The sequence below is a fragment of the Ranitomeya imitator genome, chromosome 6 (genome assembly GCF_032444005.1).
Source record: "Ranitomeya imitator isolate aRanImi1 chromosome 6, aRanImi1.pri, whole genome shotgun sequence".
NCBI classification, from domain to species: domain Eukaryota; kingdom Metazoa; phylum Chordata; class Amphibia; order Anura; family Dendrobatidae; genus Ranitomeya; species Ranitomeya imitator.
In genome coordinates this window covers 559,740,446-559,760,920 of record NC_091287.1, presented here as the reverse complement: position 1 = coordinate 559,760,920, position 20,475 = coordinate 559,740,446, and positions in this window count along the sequence as shown.

The following is a 20,475-nucleotide window of genomic DNA, read 5'->3' as shown; positions in this document are numbered from 1 at the left end:
CTCCGCTGGGATCGGGAGGAACAGACGCTTCTTGTCTGGTGGGAATGGTGATAAAACAGCAACCAAAAAAAAAAAATAAATTACAGAAAAATTACACAATACAAAAATCTCAATCCACTCGTGAGGAGCAGATCTGGAAGAAGAGACAAAGTTTCTTTGCAGCTGAAAAGTTATTACAAACTTTTTTTTAATCTTTTTTTTTTTTTTAAATCTGCCACTCATCTATAAGTGGTGATTGGTCACTTCCAAAAAAGTTTTCAAAACTTTTCTATTTTATCTTAAAAAAAAAAGAAAAAAAAGCAGAGCAGCTGTCCAAAGTGGCCGTTCCCTTAAAGCCCGATTCAATCTTAAGACAGTGGCCGCTGTGGGGTCAGAAATGGTAGTGAAGAAAGTATCATGATGCCAACGGTGAAAAATTAAAGATTAATCCCAAGTGGAAATGATCAGGGGGTTGAAACATGTGCAATACCTACAGTATCTACTATGGGGGTGGCACGTTACCGGGCGCTGGTGGGGAGGGCGCGGACCCCATCGCAGCGCCCCCCTCATCCTGGTTATGGGTTTACGGGGTGATAACGTTTTTAATATTGAAATATATTAATAATTTAGTAATTAATAAATATAATATTATAATAATAACTAGATGGTGGCCCGATTCTAACGCATCAGGTATTCTAGAATATGCATGTCCACGTAGTATATTGCCCAGCCACGTAGTATATTGCCCAGTCACGTAGTATATTGCCCAGCACGTAGTATATTGCCCAGCCACGTAGTATATTGCCCAGCCACGTAGTATATTGCCCAGTCACGTAGTATATTGCCCAGCACGTAGTATATTGCCCAGCCACGTAGTATATTGCCCAGCCACGTAGTATATTGCCCAGTCACGTAGTATATTGCCCAGCACGTAGTATATTGCCCAGCCACGTAGTATATTGCCCAGCCACGTAGTATATTGCCCAGCACGTAGTATATTGCACAGCCACGTAGTATATTGCCCAGCCACGTAGTATATTGCCCAGCCACGTAGTATATTGCCCAGCCACGTAGTATATTGCCCAGCCACGTAGTATATTGCACAGCCCACGTAGAATATTGCCCAGCCACGTAGTATATTGCCCAGCAACGTAGTATATTGCACAGCCCACGTAGTATATTGCCCAGCCACGTAGTATATTGCCCAGCCACGTAGTATATTGCCCAGCACGTAGTATATTGCCTAGCCACGTAGTATATTGCCCAGCAACGTAGTATATTGCACAGCCCATGTAGTATATTGCCCAGTCACGTAGTATATTGCCCAGCCACGTAGTATATTGCCCAGCACGTAGTATATTGCCTAGCCACGTAGTATATTGCCCAGCAACGTAGTATATTGCACAGCCCACGTAGTATATTGCCCAGCCACGTAGTATATTGCCCAGCCACGTAGTATATTGCCCAGCACGTAGTATATTGCCTAGCCACGTAGTATATTGCCCAGCAACGTAGTATATTGCACAGCCCATGTAGTATATTGCCCAGTCACGTAGTATATTGCCCAGCCACGTAGTATATTGCCCAGCACGTAGTATATTGCCTAGCCACGTAGTATATTGCCCAGCAACGTAGTATATTGCACAGCCCACGTAGAATATTGCCCAGCCACGTAGTATATTGCCCAGCAACGTAGTATATTGCACAGCCCACGTAGTATATTGCCCAGCCACGTAGTATATTGCCCAGCCACGTAGTATATTGCCCAGCACGTAGTATATTGCCTAGCCACGTAGTATATTGCCCAGCAACGTAGTATATTGCACAGCCCATGTAGTATATTGCCCAGTCACGTAGTATATTGCCCAGCACGTAGTATATTGCCCAGCCACGTAGTATATTGCCCAGCACGTAGTATATTGCCTAGCCACGTAGTATATTGCCCAGCAACGTAGTATATTGCACAGCCCATGTAGTATATTGCCCAGTCACGTAGTATATTGCCCAGCACGTAGTACATTGCCCAGCCACGTAGTATATTGCCCAGCCACATAGTATATTGCCCAGCACGTAGTATATTGCACAGACATGTAGTACGTTGCCCAGCCACGTAGTATATTGCCCAGCCACGTAGTATATATTGCCCAGCCACATAGTATATTGCCCAGCCACGTAGTATATTGCCCAGTCACGTAGTATATTGCCCAGCCACGTAGTATATTGCCCAGCAACGTAGTATATTGCACAGCCCACGTAGTATATTGCCCAGCCACGTAGTATATTGCCCAGCCACGTAGTATATTGCCCAGCCACGTAGTATTTTCCCCAGCCACGTAGTATATTGCCCAGCCACGTAGTATATTGCCCAGCCACGTAGCATATTGCCCAGCCACGTAGTATATTGCCCAGCCACGTAGTATATTGCCCAGCCACGTAGTATATTGCCCAGTCACGTAGTATATTGCCCAGCCACGTAGTATATTGCCCAGCCACGTAGTATTTTCCCCAGCCACGTAGTATATTGCACAGCCCACGTAGTATATTGCCCAGCCACGTAGTATATTGCCCAGCCACGTAGTATATTGCCCAGCCACGTAGTATATTGCCCAGCCACATAGTATATTGCCCAGTCACGTAGTATATTGCCCAGCCACGTAGTATGTTGCCCAGTCACGTAGTATATTGCCCAGCCACGTAGTATGTTGCCCAGCCACGTAGCATATTGCCCAGCAACGTAGTATATTGCCCAGCCACGTAGTATATTGCCCAGCCACGTAGTATATTGCCCAGCCACATAGTATATTGCCCAGTCACGTAGTATATTGCCCAGCCACGTAGTATGTTGCCCAGTCACGTAGTATATTGCCCAGCCACGTAGCATATTGCCCAGCAACGTAGTATATTGCCCAGCCACGTAGTATATTGCCCAGCCACGTAGTATGTTGCCCAGTCACGTAGTATATTGCCCAGCCACGTAGTATATTGCCCAGCCACGTAGTATGTTGCCCAGCCACGTAGCATATTGCCCAGCCACGTAGTATATTGCCCAGCCACGTAGTATATTGCCCAGCCACGTAGTATTTTCCCCAGCCACGTAGTATATTGCCCAGTCACGTAGTATATTGTCCAGTCACGTAGTATGTTGCCCAGTCACGTAGTATATTGCCCAGCCACGTAGTATGTTGCCCAGCCACGTAGCATATTGCCCAGCCACGTAGTATATTGCCCAGCACAGAGCCACGTAGTATAAAGACTTAAAATAAAAAATAAACATATACTCACCTTCCGAAGCCCCGTTGAAGTCCTGCTATTCTCACCCTCCGCCGCCTTTCTCGCTCCTCGCCACGCTCCCAGGTTCGCTCCATTGCAAGCGGCAGCTTCCGGTCCCAGCGCTGGTGTGAGCAGGACCTATGATGACGTCGTGGTCACATGACCGTGACGTCACGGCAGGTCCTTCTCGCATACAATCCTTGCCACCGGAATCTGCCGCTTGCAATGGAGTGGTCACCGGAGCGGCGCGAGGAGCGAGAAAGGCGGCGGAGGGTGAGAATAGCAGGTTTTTTTTTTTTTTTATTATTTTTAACATGACATCTTTTTACTATTGATGCTGCCATTAACCCTGTGTGAGCGGTGAGTGGAGGGGATTACGGAGCGGGCGCCGGGCAGTGAGTGCAGGGGAGTATGGGAGGGACTAATCGGACTGTGCCCGTCGCTGATTGGTCGCGGCAGCCATGACAGGCAGCGGCCGAGACCAATCAGCAACGCGGGATTTCTGTTACGGAAGTTGAGGACAGACAGACGGAAGTGACCCTTAGACAATTATATATATATAGATATTATAATATAAAATATTAATAATTTAGTATTGTGCTGCGTGAGACCATAGCAGCAATGCATGAGCCACAGGGAAAAGGACCTTCTGTGCAGGAGACTGCCTCTCCAGGGTGCACAGACTTGTTAGATCCCTTCATAGGACTACGATGGGGCAGATGTTAGATATTGTGCCGTCGTCAGTGATGTCTCGTGTACTCGCGGGTTGGATCGGACACATCCGTCTCTTCATGGGCCGCTGGCTCCAATCCCACAGATCGTTCCCGGCCTCAGCTGCCGTCCGCACATATAGAAAACACATTACGTAAATGGCAGCCGGCGCTCGCTGCCAGATTGTGCATTGTATTACACGGCGCTAAGTAGGTGCTCAGGACGCGGTTATGAGTTATTTAAACAGTACTTTGCTCAGTGCGCGAAGATCACTTTAATCAGCCGCCCGCTGCCAAATATGTTATTTAAGTAAATGGGCAGAACCAACCGGACATTTTACCTGTCAGTGGCTGGATTAACACGCAGACAAATGGAGGATTAATGCAGAATCGGAGATGGGAACGCCGCCATTTAATAATGCAGGAGGCTTAATGTGCCGGGACGTAACGTCTGGCTCCGGTCACCATTCGATTGCGAGCCTTTGGTCCCATAGCGAAGTGATGAAATGTCTCCCCCACCCTCATCCGCTGAGCGCTTAAAAGGCCGCACAATGGGAGACGGAGAGCGGAGTCTTCCCTGACACATCCGTGTATGATTAACTCCTGCATCGCCAGCGGCAATGGCCGCAATGACATCGGAGCAAATAATAGGCAAACTAAATAAATCAGCCAAGTGGTGCACGAGTCATGTGTCGTGTGCGCCGCAATCAATGGTCAACGGTTTTCATGGGTTACGACCGCCGGTGAAAGAAAATGACGTTTCCATGTGGATGAAATAAGACGGCGGAGAGAAGACCATGGGCACCAGGGTGACCACCGCATGTTGCTTTGACGTTTCCCCATCAAATGTGTCACATCGGATGAACGTCGCGGTGCGGACGGTTCTGAGGTCCGGCCATACGTAACATCGCCACGTTCAGCACCAAGGACAGCGCCAAACGTGGAGATAGAACCAAAGATAAAAGTTTAGTTATATCCAAGGTCAATCTAGGAGCAGAATTATGGGGAGCATTCACCGCACCCCAGAAGACCCCGAACATTGTAGAGACACCGGCACACAACATTCCCAATGAGAGACACAACATCGAGACCGAAAAAACGTCAGCACCTCGGGGAGAGATCTCACCCAGCAGGAAACCCAAATGCTCTGATATTAACCCTGTGTATTTCTAGCCATTACAAGAACTGCACGTATTGAACCCCCTGGTGATCGGCTGCAGCTCTTGTATCACCCGGTGATTGGCAGCAGCTCCCGTAAAACCTGGTAATCGACTGAAGCTTTTGTATCACCTGGTGATTGGCAGCATCTCCTAAAACACCTGGTAGTCAGCTGCAGCTCTTCTGTCACCTGGTGATCGGCTGCAGCTCTTCTGTCACCTGGTGATCGGCTGCAGCTCTTGTATCACCTGGTGATCGGCTGCAGCTCTTCTGTCACCTGGTGATCGGCTGCAGCTCTTCTGTCACCTGGTGATCGGCTGCAGCTCTTGTGTCACCTGGTGATCGGCTGCAGCTCTTGTATCACCTGGTGATCGGCTGCAGCTCTTGTATCACCTGGTGAGTGGCAGCAGCTCCTGTAAAACCTGTCTAATCGACTGAAGCTTTTGTATCACCTGGTGATCGTCTGCAGCTCTTCCATCACCTGGTGATCGTCTGCAGCTCTTCCATCACCTGGTGATCAGCAGCAGCTTTTGCATGACCTATATGCATAGCTATAAGACCATAGTACTACTTTGGTCTGATCTGACCAGAGCACCTTCTCCCGCATGCTTGCTGTGTTCCCTACGTGACATGTAGAAGAAGGTGCTGTGGTCAGAGATGATCAAAAAAGAACTCTATGTGTGATGATAACTGACACTGCACATATCACCCTGAAAACACAATCCCCACCATTACACATGGTGGTGGCAGCATCCTACTGTGGGGAGACTTTTCTTCAGCAGAGGCAGGGAAGCTAGTCACAATTGATGGGAAGCTGGATGGAGTTAAATTCAGGGCAATCCTAGAGGAAAACCTGTTACGAGCTGCAGAAGACTTGAGACTGGAGAAAACGACCCTAAACCTCCTGTCAAGCTACAATGGAGGGTTTAGATCAGAGCATATTCCTGTGTGAGTGGCCCAGTCACCGTCCAGACCCAAATCCCAGAGAATCTGCGACAAGACGTGAAAATTACTGATCACAGACGTCTCCATCCAATGTCACCGAGCGAGAGCGAGTGTGCAAAGATGGGGCAAAATGTCACCTCTAGATGAGCAAAGCTGGAGAGACAGACCCCAAAAGACTGCAGAGAGGTGGGGGAGACAGACCCCAAAAGACTGCAGAGAGGTGGACGAGACAGACCCCAAAAGACTGCAGAGAGGTGGGGGAGACAGACCCCTTCAATAGACAACAGAGGCAGAAAATGGATCATGACAATGAGTAGATGCACAGACGTGTACGGCCTCAGACAAGTGGGTTATAAATGGTGGCATGATGGGATTTGTAGTGAGTACAAGCAGCTCTATCAGCCGGTGTCCTAATACAGAAGAGGTCATCGCATATCACACATGTATATCGCTACATTCTGAGTATAGGAGGCATCAATGAATCACACGGAAACTATGTCAATAAGAAAATCATCCTGGGGGCAATGTAACATAATACACAATATAAACAGAAATGTAACACCAGCAAAAACCGAAAACGGTCATAACAGCACCAGATCCCAAAGTAAAGAGGAAGAGCACATGTGCTGAGCACGGGCCACATTTATATCCACAGAGGACACTTAACCCCTGACCTGCACTTATGTCTGCTCAACAAGACCGAAAATCACCGGGTACAGAAATATACAACAATACAACAGAGATAAACGACAATACCAGAATATCTCCTATAATACTGCCCCTATATACCAAAACATAACAACTATAATACTGCCCCTATGTACAAGAATATAACTACTATAATACTGCTCCTATGTATAAGAATATAACTACTATAATACTGCTCCTATGTACAAGAATATAACTACTATAATTCTGCCCCTATGTACAAGAATATAACTACTATAATACTGCTCCTATGTACAAGAATATAACTTCTATAATACTGCCCCTATGTACAAGAATATAACTACTATAATACTGCCCCTATGTACAAGAATATAACTACTATAATACTGTCCCTATGTACAAGAATATAACTACTATAATACTGCTCCTATATACAAGAATATAACTACTATAATACTGCTCCTATATACAAGAATATAACTACTATAATACTGTCCCTATGTACAAGAATATAACTACTATAATACTGTTCCTATGTACAAGAATATAACTACTATAATACTGCCCCTATGTACAGGAATATAACTACTATAATACTGCTCCTATGTACAAGAATATAACTACTATAATACTGTCCCTATGTACAAGAATATAACTACTATAATACTGTCCCTATGTGCAAGAATATAACTACTATAATACTGTCCCTATGTGCAAGAATATAACTACTATAATACTGCCCCATGTACAAGAATATAACTACTATAATACTGTCCCTATGTACAAGAATATAACTACTATAATACTGCCCCCTATATACAAGAGTATAACTACTATAATACTGCCCCTATGTACAAGAATATAACTACTATAATACTGCCCCATGTACAAGAATATAACTACTATAATACTGCCCCATGTACAAGAATATAACTACTATAATACTGTCCCTATGTGCAAGAATATAACTACTATAATACTGCCCCATGTACAAGAATATAACTACTATAATACTGCCCCTATGTACAAGAATATAACTACTATAATACTGCCCCCTATATACAAGAATATAACTACTATAATACTGCCCCTATGTACAAGAATATAACTACTATAATACTGCCCCTATGTACAAGAATATAACTACTATAATACTGCCCCTATGTACAAGAATATAACTACTATAATACTGCCCTCTATATACAAGAATATAACTACTATAATACTGCTCCTATGTACAAGAATATAACTACTATAATACTGCCCCTATGTACAGGAATATAACTACTATAATACTGCTCCTATGTACAAGAATATAACTACTATAATACTGCCCCTATGTACAAGAATATAACTACTATAATACTGCCCCCTATATACAAGAATATAACTACTATAATACTGCCCCCTATATACAAGAATATAACTACTATAATACTGCCCCTATGTACAAGAATATAACTACTATAATACTGCCCCTATGTACAAGAATATAACTACTATAATACTGCCCTCTATATACAAGAATATAACTACTATAATACTGCCCCTATGTACAAGAATATAACTACTATAATACTGCTCCTATGTACAAGAATATAGCTACTATAATACTGCTCCTATGTACAAGAATATAACTACTATAATACTGCCCCATATACAAGAATATAACTACTATAATACTGCCCCTATGTACAAGAATATAACTACTATAATACTGCCCCTATGTACAAGAATATAACTACTATAATACTGCTCCTATGTACAAGAATATAGCTACTATAATACTGCTCCTATGTACAAGAATATAACTACTATAATACTGCCCCTATGTATATCTCTGCTATAACACTGCCCTGATTGATAATAATGCGGTCACTCAGTGTGCGGTTTTGTATCTGTTGTCGGTGTCCCCTTCCTCGGTATCTCGGGTGCAGTCTTTTTCGGGCTGCGGGGAAGCAGATGCTAATGTGATGCTACCTTATTGCTGACGTGAGTGCTGCTCCTGTACAATCGTTTATTTTGTGTTCTCTCGGATCGCGGCCTTTACGGTGCCGCTCGTCTCCCATGATTTATACTGCCACACATCTTCACTTAATTTCAATTTTCTTTCTCGGCTCGGAGTTTCCGGATCTGTACACGATCATTTCTGATCTCAGTATCTGTCACACGTGGTGCGGTAGATGTTCATCATTTTCCGGGATCCCGACCTCTCTACCCCGATACACGGCTCCGGTCTGGGAATGATCCCATAGTAAACATTCGCCTCATTTGTGTGGGGGAGGGGGAATCAGATACTGAAGCAATATCATCAGTAGAGATGTTGGAGAAGTACAGTATCTCTGCTGAGCTCCACCATACAGAGCTCATCCATATGAGGCCTGAAGCCCAATGTTCTCATATTAGGGGCAATAATGAAGAAGAAGCCCAGAATCAATCACCCTCCATACTTACCAATATTAAGAATTCTGGGAGTAATCCCCGCCACTGGAGACAGCTTCAAAATCCACCACTTTTGGCTGTGGTTTTGCTCTGCCCAGCCCCATTTGCAGTCCAGTTTGTGAGATTGTCCCACTAAAGATTGGAACTGTCGGCAAGTATGGTATCAATGATGGCAAGTTGAATGTGCCCCTGCCTAAGTTCCAGCATTGACCCCAATGGTTACCCCATGTCGAAAGGGATGATGCGATGATCTCTGCGGGTCTTAGCCACCGATCCCAAAAACGAACTCTGAAATGTCCCTTCCATTCATTGTCTGTGTGACCATCAGAGATGGACAATTCCTGAATGGTGGAGATGGGAATACTGAAGAAGAGCAAATCACTGCGAGGAAAATCAACTTCGCCTCAAATGTCATTGATTCGCTAAGAATTCGAAAATTTCACCTTCCTAATGTCGAAAATCCAGCAAAATGGCAAAAGGTCACATTCAAAAGGGCCAGAAAGGGTTTAGATAAAATACATCTATACTCACCTCTGCCGTATCCTCTTCTTCTCCATACAGCTTGCCTCTTCATCATTCCAGTCCAGTCTTCATTTATAGGACGCTGATCTTCATCCCACCGGTCCCATCAGGACGTCATGTAGACCATGTCATAATGTCACCTGAGACCTATGGATGGATTAGGCTTATTAATCAGTAGAGATGCGATGGGCACTGAGAAATAGAAAACTGGACCAGACAGAACGATCTACCCCCCATCTATGACCCCGATCTAGGCTTGAGCCTCCAGGTTCTCCAGGGCTGAGGGAGCTCCTGGGCATTTCTGGGGGTCTAGCTTGGTTCACACTTGGAACCTGTAAGCCAGTCTCCATTGAAGATGCCCCCTAACCAATATACAGTATATATATGTATATACCCATACACACACTGCTCAAAAAAATAAAGGGAACGCTTAAACAACAGAATATATCTCCAAGTAAATCAAACTTCTGTGAAACTGTCCACTTAGGGAGCAACACCTGCAGTTATCCCGCACAGTCCTTACGAGTCCATTCCCTGAAGGTCTCACCTGAAGTTATCACGCACAGTCCTTTGCGGGAGTTCCTTCCTTCTCTCCCAATACACAACACACACTGACTCTCATGGCCAGGTATTTACCACCCATGTGATGGTCAGATAACCTTGACCTCACACAAGTCCTGTCAGGACTCTGCATGTGGAGATACGGTGGACCTCCGCCCACCCGCTCTATGGAGGTCCACTAAAACCAGTCCATAACATAGGTTACTATTAACTCTCTCAGCACTTAGCGAGCTGGAGGCAAAAATACTCTGGTTTTACATCACAATCCGCAGTATACGCATTGACACGTATCTCCCTTCACATACTATGCCAATGACTCTGTCACAATATACACAGACACATTATGCAGATTACACATAATATCCACGAGTCCAAACCAAGCAGTAAGGACTAACACTGGCAATTCCAAAGTGCCAGAGGTGAATATATATATATATATATATATATATATATAGCAGAGGGGAATGGCCAACACTGAACAGCAGAGACAATCCATGTAGGAAAGCTCCAGTAGCTTCAAATGAACAGATCGACCTTTGCACTGCCAACTAAGGCAAAACCCTGAACTGTTTTATACGTTGATGAAGTACTTCTAACCAGTGCAAATTAGATAACACCATCTCTTGGCCCCTGTCACGGTATCCCCATGACAGATAGTGTGGGGATGGCGCCTATTGCCGCCTGTGCTGTGTCCTTGGTTTGAGCCCTATAGCACCTGGGATAATTGCATTGGGTTGAAAGATGGCACTTATCCAGATCAGAATGGTGCTGGACTGGAGTGTATATAGGGGAATGGATTGGCTGCTGAGGATTGGCATAGAATCAGAAACCAAAATTTATAACCAAGGCTATGAACAGGGTCACCCGCCATATTAGTGCGGGTCTGAAGAGGACAGACCTTCATTACAGCCTGCAATGCTGCATGCCACCCTTCGGTCACCATTTGGAGACCATGTGAGCAGTGCCATAGAAGAGGCATTCATGAGGGAATGTTGCACCATTCCTACTCAGGTGGCATAATGTAGTCAGACCCCTCTAGTATTCATTCCAGGTCACTAACAGTTCCGTGTTACATTGACATGTTGGTGGAACCAGTGATGCTGCCATATCATCCAGGAGCTATTTTTCATTACAACATCCCCAGGCTGCATGTTGCCGGTGCTGCTGGGAGCTGCCTGAGTGGGTTAAACCTGCTCCCGTGGCTGCAGTGTCTCCGGACTTGTCTCCATTGGGCACATCAGAGACGTCATTGGTAGGTGATTACACAGGAGCTGCCAGTAGAGTCTCTGGACTTGTCTCCATCTGACTCCATCGGTCACATTGTAGACGTCATTGGTTGGTTGTTACTCAGGAGCTGCTGTCAGGGTCTCCGGACTTGTCTCCATCTGTCTACATTGGACACATAGGTGACATCATTGGTTGGTGGTTACACAGGAGCTGCCGGTAGCGTCTCCGGACTTGTCTCCATCTGACTCCATCAGGCACATCGAAGACGTAATTGGTCAGTGGTTACTCAGGAGCTGCCAGCAGCATCTCCGGACTTGTCTCCATCTATCTCCATTGGGCACATCAGAAACGTCATTGGTTGGTGGTTACTCAGGAGCTGCTGGCAGCATCTCCTGACTTGTCTCCATCTATCTTGATTGGGCATATCGGGGACATCATTGGTTGGTGCTTACACAGGAGCTGCCAGCAGCGTCTCCAGACTTGTCTCCATCTGTCTACATTGGACACATAGGTGACATCATTGGTTGGTGGTTACACAGGAGCTGCCGGCAGCGTCTCCGGACTTGTCTCCATCTGTCTTGATTGGGCATATCGGGGACATTATTGGTTGGTGCTTACACAGGAGCTGCCGGCAGGGTCTCCAGACTTGTCTCCATCAGGCACATTGGATACATCATTGGTTGGTGGTTACGCAGGAGCTGCCGGCAGCGTCTGGGGATTTATTATGATGGAATATAGGCTGAACTGGATGGACAAATGTCTTTTTTCGGCCTTACTAACTATGTTACTATGTTACTATGTCTCTGGACTTGTCTCCATCAGGCACATTGGATACATCATTGGTTGGTGGTTACGCAGGAGCTGCCGGCAGCGTCTCTGGACTTGTCTTCATTGGGCACATTGGAGATATCATTGATTGCTGGTTACTGAGGAGCTGCTGGCAGCATCTCCGGACTTGTCTCCATCTTTCTCCATCGGGCACATTGGAGACATCATCGGTCGATGATTACATAGGAGTTGCCGGCAACATCTCCGGACTTGTCTCCATTGGGCACATTGGAGATGTCATTGGTTGGTGATTACTCAGGAGCTGCCAGCAGCGTCTCCGGACTTGTCTCCATTGGGCACATTGGAGACATCATTGATTGCTGGTTACTCAGGAGCTGCCGGCAGTGTCTCCAGACTTGTCTCCATCTTTCTCCATCGGGCACATTGGAGACATCATCGGTCGATGATTACATAGGAGTTGCCGGCAACATCTCCGGACTTGTCTCCATCAGGCACATTGGAGATGTCATTGGTTGATGGTTACACAGGACCTGCCGGCAGCGTCTCTGGACTTGTCTCCATTGGGCACATTGGAGGCGTCATTGAACGGTGATTACACAGGAGCTGCCAGCAGCGTCTCCGGACTTGTTTCCATCAGGTACATTGGAGACGTCATTGGTTTGTGGTTACACAGTAGCTGCCGGCAGCGTCTCTGGACTTGTCCTGCCAGCCGGAGGTCCTATGGATTTGTGCATTTAACCAGAACCTTCCTCTGGCAACCATTAATAACCTTAGTGATGGCAGCCGAGGCCGGAGGTGTCGGGATTTCTGTACCAGACCGGAGGTGCTGGGATATCTGCATGAGGCTCAGACTCCAGATTGGAGACATCAGAACGTTATGAAAATTTTGTTTCCATTTTTCATCATTTGCTGATCAGTGACGTCTCCATCTCGTGATCTCCATTGTTCCACGACTTTCCCTCTTGATGTTATAATTTCCAGGTTGAGGAGAATATATTGTGCAGCTACTAGGCAGTGAGGATTGTGAGTGCATCATTATATTCCACAGATTTCCCGCCTCCCACCGGTATAAGGCCCCTTTCACACATCAGTTTTTTGCCGTCCGTCACAATCTGTTGGATCGATGGATCCGTCGCAGATTGAGAAAAACTGATGCGACGGATTTGTTTTTTCGACAGATCCGACTAGCGGATCTGGCTAATCGGATCGGAGCATGCTCAGTTAAAAAAACGGAATCTGTTGCCTGATTCCGTCATTTGACAGATCCAGCGCCCATAGGCTTCCATTCTAGCAAACGACGGACAGCGACGGATCCATTGCTGTCCTTTTTTTGACGGACACAAAAAACGTTACTATGTCCGTTGTCTCTGGCCGCCGGCCGGAGATAAACCGACATATGTAGGATATGGACTGTCTTACCGTGTTCCTGCCCCAGAAGACAACAGATGCGACATGTGAAAGCCGGCGTGGGTTGTTTTATGTTAAAGTAATATGTGTAATGCACAACTTTTGAAGAACGGAAAGAGGGAGAGGTCAAATTTTGGCCCCACCCCATGGCCACACCCCAAATCCAAGTCCAGTTACCGTTTTCTCCTCCCTCGACAAGAGGAGTTGTCAGAGGGGCGCTGGTAGTGAGGGAAATTCAGCTGACGCCTGAGACTGCAGGGCGCAGACCCAAATCCAGGACTGTCCTCTATATCTGGGACAGTTGGGACTAGAGATGAGCGGATGGATTCCTGGGTCTCTGGTCCAAGTTGGTAGCTGGACGGGAGGCCGTGAATCTCTAACCTTCCGGGGTCCCCGGCGGTGATTGATCCCCCAGGGCCGTCTGACTCATCTCTAGTTGGGACCTGGGGATTATGTTTTCTTCCTCCATTCACAGTCGGAGCCGCCAGAACTTTCCCATCTTTATGTAGCGTCACTATACGACATCCGGCTTCTGGAGTCTGTAAGGCCGTGTTCACACGGTGCAGAAATACAGCGTGTTTTGTTTTCTTCAGAATCCGCACCAGACTACACAATAACCATCTTCTCCTCATTATTTGATGCGTTTTTGGTGCAGATGTGAAGCCGCGTTATTAATGAGTACAGAAAAGCTTTGATTCTCCATTAATAAAGTATCTGCAGCTTTTTACCTGCAATTTTTTTAGGCTCCACAGAAAAAAAAAAACCCGCAGAGGTCAGCCGCGTCCTTCGGTGCACAGACGGCGCCTTTTATGTTAAAGTCGTTTTTATTAAGGACTTCTTACATAAAGAATAAGGGGGAGACAGATTATAAATAGAGATGGGCCAACACCTGGATGTTCGGGTTCAGCGTGTTAGGCTGAATTGTTAAAAAAAAGTTTGGGTACCAGAACAAGACCCGGGCCTGAACCCATTTGAATGGGGGCTTGAACACCAAGTCTTTTCCCGCTGTCGTTTGCATGACAGCTTCTGATCAGCAGTGAAATCATCCCCGCCGGTCAGACCGCTGCGGTTCCCACGCTGTCAAATGAGAGTGTGAGTGCTCAGCCGTGATCGGAGGTATAAAGTTTACCTCTGGTCACTGGTGTCAGGTGATGGGACTACTACCCCCATCATCCAACACCTGCTGCCGCTAATAACAGAGCAGGAGCTGCTGATGGGAGTATTCATCAGTCGCTCCTGCGCTGTAAATAAATATATATTATTTTTAAATGTCGTGGATTCCCTGTATATTTGATAACCAGCCAGGCAAAACTCACAGCTGTGGGCTGCAACACTCAGCTGTCAGCTTCAGCAAGGCTGGTTATCAAGAATAGAGGGATCCCCACGCCGTATTTTTCAATAATTTAAATGATTTTTAAAAAATGGCATACCCCCCATTTTTGACAACCAACCTTTTTAAAGTTCACATCTGGGGGTCATAGATATTGACCTCCCAGCCTAAAAACAGCAGCTTGCAGCTGCAAAGAAAAGGCGCATCTATGAAATGCACTAATTCTGGTGCTTTGTCTGGCTCTTCCCATTTGCCATGATGCTATGGCAAGTGGGCTAATAGTTGTGAGGTTGTGCCCATCGCCTTCATCATCAGTATCCAGTGGCCGCCCGTTGTCCCAGTCATCAGCAGCATCTGCGACCACCTGCCGCCTCCATCATCAGTATCTGGTAACCTCTCATTGCCTCCATCATCAGTATCTGGTAACCGCCCGTCACCTCCATCATCAGTATCTGGTGACTGCCCGTCTGTTGTGAATTCTGTTGTCGGGCTCCCTCCTGTGGTCATGAATGGTACTTCGGCTGGTTCTGTCCATGGACTTCCTCTGGTGGGTGTTTCTGAGTTTCCTTTCACAGGTGACAAGGTTAATTCGTTAGCTGGCTGCTCTATTTAACTCCACTTAGATCTTTGCTCCAGGCCACCTGTCAATGTTCCAGTATTGGTCTAGTTCACTCCTGGATCGTTCTTGTGACCTGTCTTCCCATCAGAAGCTAAGTTCCAGCTTGTATTTCTCTGGTTTGCTATTTTTCTGTCCAGCTTGCTATTTTGATTTTTGTTTTGCTTGCTGGAAGCTCTGGGACGCAGAGGGAGCGCCTCCGCACCGTGAGTCGGTGCGGAGGGTCTTTTTGCGCCCTCTGCGTGGTCTTTTTGTAGGATTTTGTGCTGACTGCAAAGTAACCTTTCCTATCCTCGGTCTGTTCAGTAAGTCGGGCCTCACTTTGCTAAATCTATTTCATCTCTGTGTTTGTATTTTCATCTTTACTCACAGTCATTATATGTGGGGGGCTGCCTTTTCCTTTGGGGAATTTCTCTGAGGCAAGGTAGGCTTTATTTTTCTATCTTCAGGGCTAGCTAGTTCCTTAGGCTGTGCCGAGTTGCATAGGGAGCGTTAGGCGCAATCCACGGCTATTTCTAGTGTGTTTGATAGGATTAGGGATTGCGGTCAGCAGAGTTCCCACGTCCCAGAGCTCGTCCTTTATTATCAGTAACTATCAGGTCATTCTGTGTGCTCTTAACCAACAGGTCCATTGTTGTCCTGACCACCAGGTCATAACACCCGTCACCTCCATCATCAGTATCTGGTGACCTCTCATTGCCTCCAACATCAGTATCTGGTGACCGCCCGTCGCCTCCATCATCAGTATCTGGTGCCCACCTGTCACCTCCATCCTCTGTATCTGGTGACTGCCCGTCACCTCCAGCATCAGTATCTGGTGACCTCTCATTGCCTCCAAAATCAGTATCTGGTGACCGCCCGTCACCTCCATCATCAGTATCTGGTGACCTCTCATTGCCTCCATCATCAGTATCTGATGACCGCTCATCTCCTCCATCCTCAGTATCTGGTGACCACCCGTCACCTCCATCATCAGTATCTGGTGACTGCCCGTCACCTCCAGCATCAGTATCTGGTGACCTCTCATTGCCTCCATCATCAGTATCTGGTGACCACCCGTCACCTCCATCATCAGTATCTGGTGACCGCCCGTTTCCGCCATCATCAGTATCTGGTGACCTCTCATTGCCTCCATCATCAGAATCTGGTGACCACCCGTCACCTCCATCATCAGTATCTGGTGACTGCCCTTCGCCTCCATCATCAGCATCTGGTGACCTCTCATTGCCTCCATCATCAGTATCTGGTGACTGCCCGTCGCCTCCATCATCAGCATCTGGTGACCTCTCATTGCCTCCATCCTCAGTATCTGGTGACTGCCCGTCGCCTCCATCATCAGTATCTGGTGACTGCCCGTCGCCTCCATCATCAGTATCTGGTGACCTCTCATTGCCTCCATCATCAGTATCTGGTGACTGCCGGTCGCCTCCATCATCAGCATCTGGTGACCTCTCATTGCCTCCATCATCAGTATCTGGTGACTGCCCGTCGCCTCCATCATCAGCATCTGGTGACCTCTCATTGCCTCCATCCTCAGTATCTGGTGACTGCCCGTCGCCTCCATCATCAGTATCTGGTGACTGCCCGTCGCCTCCATCATCAGTATCTGGTGACCTCTCATTGCCTCCATCATCAGCATCTGGTGACCTCTCATTGCCTCCATCATCAGTATCTGGTGACCGCCCATCGCCTCCATCATCAGTATCTGGTGACTGCCCGTCGCCTCCATCATCAGTATCTGGTGACCTCTCATTGCCTCCATCCTCAGTATCTGGTGACTGCCCATCGCCTCCATCATCAGTATCTGGTGACCTCTCATTGCCTCCATCATCAGTATCTGGTGACCACTCGTCGCCTCCATCATCAGCATCTGGTGACCTCTCATTGCTTCCATCATCAGTATCTGGTGACTGCCCGTCACCTCCATCATCAGTATCTGGTGACCGCCCATCGCCTCCATCATCAGTATCTGGTGACCTCTCATTGCCTCCATCATCAGTATCTGGTGACCGCCCGTCGCCTCCATCATCAGCATCTGGTGACCTCTCATTGCCTCCATCATCAGTATCTGGTGACCGCCCGTCGCCTCCATCCTCAGTATCTGGTGACCTCTCATTGCCTCCATCATCAGTATCTGGTGACCGCCCGTCGCCTCCATCATCAGTATCTGGTGACCGCCCGTCACCTCCATCATCAGTATCTGGTGACCTCTCATTGCCTCCATCATCAGTATCTGGTGACCGCCCGTCGCCTCCATCATCAGTATCTAGTGACCGCCCGTCGCCTCCATCATCAGTATCTGGTAACCGCCCGTCACCTCCATCATCAGTATCTGGTAACCGCCCGTCACCTCCATCATCAGTATCTGGTGACCGCCCGTCACCTCCATCATCAGTATCTGGTAACCGCCCGTCACCTCCATCATCAGTATCTGGTAACCGCCCGTAGCCTCCATCATCAGTATCTGATGACTGCCCGTCGCCTCCATCATCAGTATCTGGTGACCGCTCATTACCTCCATCATCAGTATCTGGTGACTGCCCGTCGCCTCCATCATCAGTATCTGGTGACTGCCCGTCGCCTCCATCATCATAGTAACATAGTAACATAGTAACATAGTTAGTAAGGCCGAAAAAAGACATTTGTCCATCCAGTTCAGCCTATATTCCATCATAATAAATACCCAGATCTACGTCCTTCTACAGAACCTAATAATTGTATGATACAATATTGTTCTGCTCCAGGAAGACATCCAGGCCTCTCTTGAACCCCTCGACTGAGTTCGCCATCACCACCTCCTCAGGCAAGCAATTCCAGATTCTCACTGCCCTAACAGTAAAGAATCCTCTTCTATGTTGGTGGAAAAACCTTCTCTCCTCCAGACGCAAAGAATGCCCCCTTGTGCCCGTCACCTTCCTTGGTATAAACAGATCCTCAGCGAGATATTTGTATTGTCCCCTTATATACTTATACATGGTTATTAGATCGCCCCTCAGTCGTCTTTTTTCTAGACTAAATAATCCTAATTTCGCTAATCTATCTGGGTATTGTAGTTCTCCCATCCCCTTTATTAATTTTGTTGCCCTCCTTTGTACTCTCTCTAGTTCCATTATATCCTTCCTGAGCACCGGTGCCCAAAACTGGACACAGTACTCCATGTGCGGTCTAACTAGGGATTTGTACAGAGGCAGTATAATGCTCTCATCATGTGTATCCAGACCTCTTTTAATGCACCCCATGATCCTGTTTGCCTTGGCAGCTGCTGCCTGGCACTGGCTGCTCCAGGTAAGTTTATCATTAACTAGGATCCCCAAGTCCTTCTCCCTGTCAGATTTACCCAGTGGTTTCCCGTTCAGTGTGTAATGGTGACATTGATTCCTTCTTCCCATGTGTATAACCTTACATTTATCATTGTTAAACCTCATCTGCCACCTTTCAGCCCAAGTTTCCAACTTATCCAGATCCATCTGTAGCAGAATACTATCTTCTCTTGTATTAACTGCTTTACATAGTTTTGTATCATCTGCAAATATCGATATTTTACTGTGTAAACCTTCTACCAGATCATTAATGAATATGTTGAAGAGAACAGGTCCCAATACTGACCCCTGCGGTACCCCACTGGTCACAGCGACCCAGTTAGAGACTATACCATTTATAACCACCCTCTGCTTTCTATCACTAAGCCAGTTACTAACCCATTTACACACATTTTCCCCCAGACCAAGCATTCTCATTTTGTGTACCAACCTCTTGTGCGGCACGGTATCAAACGCTTTGGAAAAATCGAGATATACCACGTCCAATGACTCACCGTGGTCCAGCCTATAGCTTACCTCTTCATAAAAACTGATTAGATTGGTTTGACAGGAGCGAATTCTCATAAACCCATGCTGATATGGAGTTAAACAGTTATTCTCATTGAGATAATCCAGAATAACATCCCTCAGAAACCCTTCAAATATTTTACCAACAATAGAGGTTAGACTTACTGGCCTATAATTTCCAGGTTCACTTTTAGAGCCCTTTTTGAATATTGGCACCACATTTGCTATGCGCCAATCCTGCGGAACAGACCCTGTCGCTATAGAGTCCCTAAAAATAAGAAATAATGGTTTATCTATTACGTTACTTAGTTCTCTTAGTACTCGTGGGTGTATGCCATCCGGACCCGGAGATTTATCTATTTTAATCTTATTTAGCCGGTTTCGCACCTCTTCTTGGGTTAGATTGGTGACCCTTAATATAGGGTTTTCATTGTTTCTTGGGATTTCACCTAGCATTTCATTTTCCACCGTGAATACCGTGGAGAAGAAGGTGTTTAATATGTTAGCTTTTTCCTCGTCATCTACAACCATTCTTTCCTCACTATTTTTTAAGGGGCCTACATTTTCAGTTTTTATTCTTTTACTATTGATATAGTTGAAGAACAGTTTGGGATTAGTTTTACTCTCCTTAGCAATGTGCTTCTCTGTTTCCTTTTTGGCAGCTTTAATTAGTTTTTTAGATAAAGTATTTTTCTCCCTATAGTTTTTTAGAGCTTCAATGGTGCCATCCTGCTTTAGTAGTGCAAATGCTTTCTTTTTACTGTTAATTGCCTGTCTTACTTCTTTGTTTAGCCACATTGGGTTTTTCCTATTTCTAGTCCTTTTATTCCCACAAGGTATAAACCGCTTACACTGCCTATTTAGGATGTTCTTAAACATTTCCCATTTATTATCTGTATTCTTATTTCTGAGGATATTGTCCCAGTCTACCAGATTAAGGGCATCTCTAAGCTGGTCAAACTTTGCCTTCCTAAAGTTCAATGTTTTTGTGACTCCCTGACAAGTCCCCCTAGTGAAAGACAG